This window comes from Episyrphus balteatus, chromosome 1 (assembly GCF_945859705.1).
Source record: "Episyrphus balteatus chromosome 1, idEpiBalt1.1, whole genome shotgun sequence".
NCBI lineage: Eukaryota > Metazoa > Arthropoda > Insecta > Diptera > Syrphidae > Episyrphus > Episyrphus balteatus.
In genome coordinates, this window is record NC_079134.1 from 71752127 (window position 1) to 71763572 (window position 11446).

Consider the following 11446-nt stretch of genomic DNA (forward strand, 5'->3'; position numbering starts at 1 on the left):
ATACAAACGGGAAAAGCTTTAAGAAAAGCGTTTTAATAGTCAAGAGGGGAATTTTAAATCATTAGGTATATAAAAAGAAAATAAAAAAAAAAAAAGAAAGAAGAAAGAAATTTAAGAGAATTTAACATGCAGCTTAAATGGGAGCTTTAGAAATATAGAACTATGTAGCAAGTTTACTTACTTAAACTAAATGAATACACTATTTTTGTTTTAATAATTAAAACTAAAACACAAATTAACACAGAAAAATTAGTCAATAATACGAATTAATGAGTATTTAAAAGTAATAATATATTATTTCACAAAGAAACAAATCAGTAATTACACAGAAATTAATTAAAATTACAGGAGCTAGTATAAGCACGACAGTAAAACACAAAACCAGTGTGGCCACTGATGAACACTTTATTCTAAGAAGAGTGAGTAAAAAAACATGAAATTACAACAAATTAACGAAGCTTTTTTCCTAATAAAAAAAAAAAAATCTGTTTCACGTACTGCATGAAAACACATTTGATCATTATAAAACAAAAAAAAAAAAATAAAAAGTTTATAAACAACGGTGCCCCAACCAAAATTCTGATTCAATCTAAATTTGCAGGAAAAAAATCATTTTCGACCCTTATAAAAATCGCACAAGAAATGTTTCTACAATTTAAATGATGCAAAAATATTCGTACGTTTATTACCTTTTCAAAGTAAAAGAAAAAAGTACGTTTCATAAGATTATCTTATAAACTGCAAAAGTTATACAACAATTAGTCAACCATCTTCCAAAACCCCCCCCTCAAGAGCTGCAAAGCAAAATCAATGATGCACTTATTGCTTTAAAGTCTCAAGGTATCGAATAAAATCATGGGACGCGTTTATAACCTACTTTTGTGCAACTCGTTTGCCATCATCGTATCGCCTCCACGCGATATCTATTCGTGAGTGGAGTCGATGAGGGTACTAATTAGTATATATTTGCATAAATATATTCTAAGTTGAAATTTTAAAATATGTAGATCGAAAACGAAAAACAGAACATCTCTTTTAAATTTAAATGCGATGAACACTTTACCTTTACTGTGAGTGGGCAGAGTTGAAACAAATTTTAAGGTGGGAGACAGATAATCGTAACAATCTTGAAAAACTATGGACGAAAATGAAAAAGATACTTAAAAGAGGACTTTTGAAAAATAGAGAACAAAAAAAGAATTTTATGAAAAAAGAGAGTGTAAAAAAGATCAGAGTTGAAAAAGAGAACATTAACGTTAATAAATTATAGACCTATTTCATTGCTATCCTCCATATCGAAAATATTTGAAAAAGCTGTTAAATATAGAATGTTACGTTATCTTAACAAAATAAATTTCCTCGATAATTCGCAGTTCGGTTTTAGACCAGGGCTTTCCACTGAAGATGCTCTTCTTGAATTTTGCACTGTAATTAATGAAGGCTTAGATGACAAAAAATGTTGTGCAGGTTTGTTTGTAGACATAAGCAAAGCATTCGATACAGTCGACAATAGCATCCTTCTTGAAAAATTACATAATTTCGGATTCCGTGTTGTTTTTCATAACTGGCTTGTGTCCTATCTGAAGGACAGGACCCTAAGAGTTAAAATTGAAGATTTTTTAAGTAACACTAGAGTCTCAAATCTTGGTGTTCCACTAGGATCGGTCCTTGGCCCTATCCTGTTTCTCGTCTATATAAACTCCGATTTCAGCCTACCATTCGTTGGTAAGGTAACTGCTTTTGCTGACGATCTTGGTATAGCCTATGCCTCACCTAGTCCTCTAAGCCTTGTGGCTGATTTAAATTTTGATATCCACCTACTGCGTATCTGGTTTGCAAAACACAAACTTAATGTAAGCAATAAAACTAAACTAATGTTTTTCAGTTTAAGAACACAAGCTATTCCTGATGTAAATATATTATTCCATGCTCAAAACTGTCAACGTTATAGAATGTTAAACTGTACATGCAATGGTGGTGGTGCTCTATCGCAATTTAATGAAGGTGAAGTCTGTTGTGGCAATTGTTTTAATGTTGAAATAGTTAGTGATTTTAAATACCTAGGTATTTCGATTGATCAAAATATGAGTTGGACAAATCACATTTCAATTTTGAAACAATATCTACGTTCATCGATCCGTAGTCTTTACCACCTCAAAAAATTTTGTGATCACAAAACCTTAAAAACAGCCTATTATGGAATATTCCATTCTAAATTTCAGTATGGGATTAGTTGCTGGGGTTGTGCTTACCTAACTAAAATTCAGCCTTTGGTCATTTTGCAAAAGTGTGCTATCAGGAAAATCTGTGGTGTCAACCGGTTGTATCCTTCTATGGTGCTATTTAGATCACTGAACATTCTACCTGTGAGACATTTATATTATTTTAAAGTTTCTAAAATATTCTTTATGAGATGTGGATATCTACAGAGTCCAAACTCTGGGGCCCGCAATTTGCGAAGCAACCTTGACAGCTATGTATCCGTCCCCTCATTTCGAACGACTCACTTTAGAAACTTCTACTCCATTGTGTCATATAAACTCTTTAATATGTTTCCTGAAAATATTCGTTGCATTCGAATCTTACAATTATACTTGAAAAAAATTAAAATATGGCTTCTTGAATTTGACCATTACCAAATCGAAGTTTTGTTGACCTACATCAATTAGTTTCAAACTTAATATTTTTCTTATATACATAACAAATATAATGTAAATTTTTTCTTTTTCAATTCTTGTATTTAATTTTTTTTCGTATTTTCTTTATGTTAATCTTTCCCTAAAATTGTTCATTTATCACTATTTAAATTGTTAAATATAAAATGTCACTATAACTATTCTTAATTATAATATTTCTTTTAAAATTTGTAAATTATCCCTTGTTACTTTTATAAATGTATTGTTATAGTAAGAATAATGAAAAAAAAAAAAAAAAAAAAAACATGTTCTCTTTAAAAGAGATGTTCTGGAAACCCTACCTTATAACCATATGGTACCCGTGCAAAAGTGAAAACACATGCTTTCATTGTAAGGGAAAGCATCATTCGCTTTTACATTTTGGTAACACTCCACCGGGAACGGATGTGTTAATTCAAGTTTACAGTCCACTCAAGTTGCAGCTACAAGTTCTAAAAATACTTTTCAAAACTCTAGTCGAATTGAAAATTCCGGTGTTCAATAACTGTTCCGAATGACAGTTCATGTTTTTCAAATCCTGCTGAAACCCCTAATGTAAATGCCCAAGTTTTCTTTGTCAAATCAACGCGATCAACTCTTTTAGCTACAGAAATAGTAACTATCAACCAAAATCAAAATTAATTCGAGTGGCGAGCGTTGATTGATCCGGGTTCAGAAATCTCTTTCATTTCTGAAGAGATTAAAAAAAAAATTAAAATTACCCGTACAATCAGTGCAAGCCACAGTGGCAGGCATTAATTCAACGGTGATGGCAACTTCTTCAGAAATGTGTTCATTCACACTTAAATCCAAAATTGATAAAATATTTTCTCTTTTTGCTCGAGCTCTTGTTCTCAAAAAGGTAACTGACAACTTACCCTCGATTTCAATGGAACTAAGAGAAGCGTAAAAACTTTTCGACTTCCAACTAGCAGGCCCCTATTTTTATCAAAGTTTCAAGATTGACCTACTGATTGGCGCGGATCTATACCCTTTTATTATCCGTGATGGTTTAAAACCTATGGTGTTTCAGCAACTCATGGCTCAAAACACAGTTTTTGGTGGGTTTTACTTGGCCCACTGCAAAACCCCAATTCTGCAAATAATATGCAGTTTTCTAAATCGTTATCAATTTTTAACGAAATTTCTCTGAATTATGAAATTCAAAGATTTTGGTGGATTGAAGAGCTCCCCTTTTTTTCAAGTTTGGACAGCCGCGGAACAATATTGTGAAGATCTTTTTAAAAAAAAACTACTTATCGAAATGAAACAGGTCGTTATGTAGTGCGAATAACGTTTAAGGAAGATTTTTTGCAAGATCCTCGAATGATCCTCTTATGAAATGCAAAACGACAATTCCTCAGACAAGAGAAACGTCTTTTAGTCAATCCTAGCCTTAAAAACGAGTATGATTCCGTGTTATCAGAGTACTTTGACCTGGGTCACATGAAGCCAAGTGGTAGTTCAAGAGCTGTTTCGAACGATCAAAAATCGTTTTTGTTGCCGCAACATGCAGTTATAAAGCCCGAAAGCGTAACAACAAAGGTTCGTTAGTGTTCAATAATCCGTGCCTACCACGGAGAAGAAGACTACCAACACACACGCATGACATGCCAACCAACAACACCAACCAACGATCGTGTGTGTTTCCTTATTCTTCCCTCCCTCTCTTCTCCTCAGTCATATCAAGATCGCGCAATAAACAGGACGTCCAGTCCAATTGAAAATATAACAATTGTCTTTTATTTATTATTATACCTAATCATAAATTATACAGTCCACTATAAAGTCACTAATAGATTATTGTTCAGTTAGAATTTAATGCGTTATGTGCTTCTTCCAACGGGAAGAGTTTAAATGACGTATTGTATCCGGGCCCAGCGACCCAAACAGACATAACACTTTTAATGTTGAATTGGCGACTTTATTAATACGTATTCAATAGCGATATAGAAAAAATCTATCGGCAAAAATTGTATTTCGTGAAAGCTCAAAAGATCCCCTCAGTATTTTTGAAATGACGACACTAACATTTGGCGTATCTTGTTCTCCATACTTAGCCTTTCGTTCGTTGCATCACTTAGCAAAATCAGTAAAAATATCACATCCTCTAGCTTCCAGAATTCTTCAAAAAGAATTGTTTGATGATGACGTGCTATTGGGAGCTCATGATATGTCCATGGCATTATAAGCACAATCTGAATTAATTCTCGCGTTACAATCGGCTGGGTTGAACTTGAGGAAATGGACGTCGAACTCAAAGATTGTTGTGAAAAATATACCCAAAAGTTCACGTCTTAATGAGATTTTTTGATTTTTGATGACAAGATTTTTGAAATTTGATGACAAAAGTTCCGTTCAAACGCTGTGTATACAATGGAAGGCAACATTGAATACATTTTCCTTTTCCGTTCAGTCAGTTCCCCAATCTGTCCCTTTCACTAAACGTTCAGTTATCTCAGTGATAGCAAAATTATATGATCCAATAGGGTGGTTGGCCCCTGTTGTGGTTGTTGCTAAAATAATCATGCAGCAAATATGGAAAGATAAGACAGTTTGGGATAGAAGCCTTCTTCGAATTACGGAACAAAGGTGGAAAAAGAATGATCCGTTTAGCGTCAACCTCACTTCAGATTCAAAACATATCTTCCGTCCATTTATGGACAGATTCCACCATAGTATTGGAAAAAATATTTTTAAGAGGAATATACTGATGTGCTTCAGAAAAAACAGTTAACGTCGAAGAGTTGGTTGCAAAATTTCAATCCATTTATCGACGAAAATGGAATTTTGCTCTTCAATGGAAGATTAGTTTGGTCGACACTGTCCTAAAACGAAAAATATCAAATTTTACTTCCTACCAATTCGCTGGCTGAGAATTATAGGGTTGTATGTTTTATGGAAACCCCTGCAGACATACAACCCTATAATTCTCAGCCAGCGAATTGTCTTTTCATTCGACGTTATGTTGAATATGTTCACGAGCTATCTCTTTATGGCTAAAATAGATGTGCGGCACATCTGCACGCATCGCTGCATGCAGCGCTCCACCCAAAATACATGTGCATCACTTTTTTAAATTATTGATGCCGATTTCTGCCAAAAAAAATTGATAACCTTGATATTTTGTAAAATTTTCTTTTTTGTAAGAATACGTTAAAAATGGATAATAAGCGTCTAAAATGGAAGAAATAATTATAATTATAAAACAAAACAAGATGGTTATGTTTATTTTTATGAATTCAATTAGTTATTCCATTTTAAGAAAATCAAAACGAACGTTATTTGAATTTTTGAATGGTAGATTGTGCCAGCTGCCAATATCAGTAATGCCAAATAGCAAGTACTTTGTATTTTTGTTGAAACTTGGCATTGAATTTAGAAATAGAGACATGATGCAGCTCTGCGCTGCATGCAGATTTTTCTCCCATAAGAGCCTGTGTTATTTTATTTTGCTGTAGGGAAAAAACTGCACGTCTGTTTTGACCATTAAGGTGGAATTCAACTCATGTTACGGATGATTCGATCCGAATATTGGACACCTGGTAATAAAAACCTTATCGTATTAAAAATGTATTATTCAACACACAAGGTGCACTCGGTACAAAAAACAAGTGCAGACGCAATTAATGGGTGCGTTACCCAAAGATAGAACCGTGCGTCGTGCCTTTACAAATGCAGGCCCTTTTTTAATAAAAACGTATTATGGTCGAAAATGTCGACTATACAAGGGATACGTTTGTATATTTGTCTGTTTCGCTACACGTGCCATACATTTGGAACTGGTGAGCGATCTCACAACCCAAGCCTTTCTGGCCACATTTACACGTTTCGTTTCCCAAAGAGGAACGCCCGATAAAGTGTTCTCTGAAGCCTAGTACGCAGATCGGGAAAAAATTTATTTCTCATACAGAATTTTTGTCGGGACAAATTTTGTCTTGAATATTTTTCCAAGCAGTAGGTACGCAGTTCACGCGCAAAATTTAAATATTTGGAGCCGCTGTAAAAGAAAAGTCTCCACTTAATTTTGCGCGGACAAATAATGTTCGAAGCATTATTCTGCCGGCAAAAATTGTAAAAAGAAACAAAAAAATAAAACAAAATTGAAAAAAAATTCAAACAAAATCAAGGTTGACTCTTTAATAAAATACTTGGAAAGTGAAGACGAAGCAAATACAACTCAGAATCAAATCAAAAACAAAAAAAAATTAATTTAATTTGAAAGAAGAAAAAACTATTGATAGAAATTACTTAGGGTAAACTGCCCTATTGTTGCCACTCCCGATGTGATTGGTACCTTGAGTTTAAAAACTATTTACAAATACTATTTTTATTTTTTGTTTAAAAATTCACTCTTCTCGCCTTTTTTGGCATATTCTTAGCAAACGAGATATTGATAATTAAAAAAAAAAGTATTAATAATAGTTTTATGCTATACGGAAAAAACTGCGAACTATAGTTGGTACCGCATTCGCTTAAGGTGCCAATGATTGGACAGTTTACCCTAGGTAATTTCTCCAACTTCAAAATTTTGAGGATTACAAAATGTTTTGTAGAGATTAAAATTGTAGATAACGGTAGATTACCATTACGGTGGAATTCAACTCATGTTACGGATGATTCGATCCGAATATTGGACACCTGGTAATAAAAACCTTATCGTATTAAAAATGTATTATTCAATGCACAACGTGCATTCGGTACAAAAAACAAGTGCAAACGCAATTAATGGGTGCGTTACCCAAAGATAGAACCGTGCGTCGTGCCTTTACAAATGCAGGCCCTTTTTTAATAAAAACGTATTATGGTCGAAAATGTCGACTATACAAGGGATACGTTTGTATATTTGTCTGTTTCGCTACACGTGCCATACATTTGGAACTGGTGAGCGATCTCACAACCCAAGCCTTTCTGGCCACATTAACACGTTTCGTTTCCCAAAGAGGAACGCCCGATAAAGTGTTCTCTGAAGCCTAGTACGCAGATCGGGAAAAAATTTATTTCTCATACAGAATTTTTGTCGGGACAAATTTTGTCTTGAATATTTTTCCAAGCAGTAGGTACGCAGTTCACGCGCAAAATTTAAATATTTGGAGCCGCTGTAAAGGAAAAGTCTCCACTTAATTTTGTACGGACAAATAATGTTCGAAGCATTATTCGGCCGGCAAAAATTGTAAAAAGAAACCAAAAAATTAAACAAAATTGAAAAAAAATCAAACAAAATCAAGGTTGACTCTTTAATAAAATACTTGGAAAGTGAAGACGAAGCAAATACAACTCAGAATCAAATCAAAAACAAAAAAAATTAATTTAATTTGAAAGAAGAAAAAAACTATTGATAGAAATTACTTAGGGTAAACTGCCCTATTGTTGCCACTCCCCATGTGATTGGTACCTTGAGTTTAAAAACTATTTACAACTACTATTTTTATTTTTTGTTTAAAAATTCACTTTTCTCGCCTTTTTTGGCATATTCTTAGCAAACGAGATATTGATAATTAAAAAAAAAGTATTAATAATAGTTTTATGCTATACGGAAAAAACTGCGAACTAAAGTTGGTGCCGCATTCGCTTAAGGTGCCAATGATTGGACAGTTTACCCTAGGTAATTTCTCCAACTTCAAAATTTTGAGGATTACAAAATGTTTTGTAGAGATTAAAATTGTAGAGATAAAATTTGTTTTTTCCCGATCTGCGTACTAGGCTTGACCACGGAACTAATTTCGTCAGAGATTTAAAAGCTCTTTTATTGGACTTTCATAAGTCACTAACGCATTGTCCTACTGCCTCCGCCCATCAATTTTCCCAAATAAAGTTGAATTTTTTTCCGCCTGGTTCGCTGCACATGGGTGGATTATGGAAAGCGGGCGTAAAAAGCTTCAAAATGCATTTCCAAAAATTGGCAGGTAATGAAAAATTTAATTTCAAAGAATTCGTTACTCTGCTCACTAGAATTGAATATAGTTTAAATTCCTGCCCCATATCGCCCATGTCAGAAAATGTTGCGTACATAATCCCATTCTCTGTGCACAAGGTAAAAGGGCTTAAGTCGACTTAAGCCAAAAATGATTTTTTTGAATAGTTTAATAAAATAAAACATTAGCTTCATTTCTGCGTCATCAGATTATTTTTATTCCATCTAGAAGTCGCATTTCAGGATTGTTAAAACGGCTTTATTTGAGCATATCTAAAAATTTGCATTTGGTAAAGTGTCCTAACTATAGGCTATTTTTTTCGCTTTATTTTGGCATGGCTTATGTCTAAATAAGCCGTTTTAAAAAAGTTTAATTTCACTTTTTTTATTAGGAAGAAAATATTAAGTACACTTAGGCCACTTTTCCAAAACAAATTATTATGCTAAGTAAAATCTTAAATGTACTTGAGCTGGTTTTCCCTTTTAAGTTTTTAATTTAACTGACATAAGCCCTTTTACCAAAATAAAATCTTTGAATTTGTTTGAACTATGTGAACATAGGCCGCTTTTCCAAACGAAAAAATACAATTTTAAAAGATCTTTATCGTTTGGAAAAACGGTTTAGCGGACATAAGCCACTTTACTCGAAGCATTTTTTAAATAAAAGTTGTTTTAAATTCAAATAAGCCGTTTTACTACGATCAAAGTCAACTGGATTTAAAAAAATACCTAAAAGGAAAAGTGATTTATGATGACATAAGCCATAGTAGTTTGAGTTGTGAAATCTTTTAATACGTTCATTTAATAGAAATTAAGTAGGGTTCAAGGGAATAACTGTAAACTATTTAGCAATTTCACTTTTTTTTATTATTTAGATTGTATTTTAATACGAACCTAACTAAATGGTAATTCCATGAGAGGTTTTAGGCATATTTTTGTATGTTTTTCGCTCTTATTTATTTACCTTTTCACTAAATATATATAAATATAATATTTTAATACTGTAACGTTTTATTCCGGGTTCACAATAAAACTTATTTAATTTTCACTTATATTTCCGTTCAAATAAGAACACACTTTATTTCAACTCAATTTACTTTTATTATTCGCTCAAACAAACACACTTTTAAATCACTTTATTTACTACTAACAATTCGCAACACTTTATTTCACTTTGTACTGTACTCTTTCACTTTCAAGATTAAACTGTGTCCGATCGGTGTCTACGCTGCCCTTTTATACCGGAATTTCGAGATTCGAGAATATCTTCGAAGGTTCTCGTCTTTGCTTCTCGAAACTTCCTTTCCAGGAGGGGCGCTTCATACTTCCAGTCTAGTGGGATATTTTGGGATGTGTTCAGAGGGTAGTTTCTTAATTACTAAGGGTCCGTTCGCATTTCTACCTTTGCAGTAGTAGGTAGTGTGTTCAGACTTTTATCTTAAAAGTAGTTCAGTAATTCATCGTTACATTGCCACCCTCTTAGGATTGTTCGTCCCGAACAACTCCATTGCTTCTTTCACCATTATAACGATGTAAACGGTCACAATGAACTTTCTTTAGTTTGCCTCTTACCCCTCTTTGTATACGGTAAACCACGTCGTTAATTCTGGTTATTACTGTGTAAGGGCCTTCCCAGTTTTGTTGTAGCTTCGGTGATAGTCCCTTTTGTCGGTGGGTATTGTAAAACCACACAAGTTCTCCTTCTTGAAACCCTGTTGCTGTCGCTCGTGCGTCATATATTGTTTTCATCTTGTCACTAGACGCTTTTATATTTGTCCTTGTCCGTTGGTGAATGTCAGCCAGTGTGTTCCTTTCAGGTTATCTACGTACTCATCCATTTCATGTGGCTCGTTTGGAACACTTCAAAATTTTATCTCACTTGGCAAGGGTAAGTTCCTTCCTTGGTCGGAATGAAGTTCCATGGGTACTCCGAACCTGCTCACCCAATGAAAGACAATCATATCCACAACTGTTTTGGTTTCCTGGTTTGGAATGGCAAATGCCTCAGGCCATTTGCCGAAGTAGTCTATCACTACAAGGTTGTATCGATTTCCGTTGTTGGTTTCGGGAAAAGGACCTGCTACGTCTATCGCAATTCTCTCAAAAGGTGCACCCACATTGTACTGCTGCATCTGGCTTTGGATTTTCCTAGCTGGTCCTTTGCTAGCGGCTCAAGTATCACATTTTCGGCACCACTTTTCAACGTCTTCTCTCATACGTAACCAGTAGAATTGCTGTCGTAGCTTTTCCAGCGTCTTGTTGATGCCTAAATGGCCTCCAGAAGTTCCACCGTGCATCTCTCGGAGAACATCATTTACCTTTGACTGAGGTACAACTAGCTGTATTACATAGGGTTAACCGTCTGCGGATTCCCACTTACGCCTGAGTAGCCCTTCTTGCACATGAAGCGAGTCCCATTGTGCCCAATATGCTTTGAGAGTGGGGCTTCGGTCGGAGATGTCGGCCCATTCTGGTTTCTCTTCATGTTCCTTCCATGCAAGGATGGGTTCGATGTCCGAATCTTCCTGTTGGGCCATCCTGAGTTCTTGATTACTCCAGCCGCAAATGGGATCAGCTCTCGTTCGTCTAACAGCGACAACTTCCTTTTCTTCTAGTCGTGTGCAATGCTTGCAGTCTTGCTTGCACGGGCGCCGAGATAATGCGTCTGCATTTGAATGCAGCTTTCCTCTCCGATGTTGAATCTGACATTGATACGTCTGAAGTATCTCGATCCATCTTGCTACTTGACCCTCTGGATTTTTGAAGTTCAAAAGCCAATTTAGTGCACCATGATCTGTGCGAAGAAGGAACTTCTGTCCATAGATGTACTTATGGAATTGCTTTGTTGCCAATACTA

At 34.7% G+C, this 11446-nt stretch overlaps 1 long non-coding RNA gene across 2 annotated transcripts in view; it reads right to left on the reverse strand.

The window, feature by feature from the left end:
* Nucleotides 1–421, reverse strand: part of LOC129905990 (uncharacterized) — a 12834-nt gene extending 12413 nt beyond the window's left edge. Inside the window, exon 1 of one of the 2 annotated variants that reach the window (XR_008770692.1) lies at nucleotides 326–421. This is a non-coding gene — a long non-coding RNA (uncharacterized LOC129905990). Of the gene's footprint in view, nucleotides 1–181 lie in introns of both variants that reach the window. The other variant, XR_008770691.1, reaches the window with a different exon arrangement.
* Nucleotides 422–11446: the final 11025 nt, after the last annotated feature.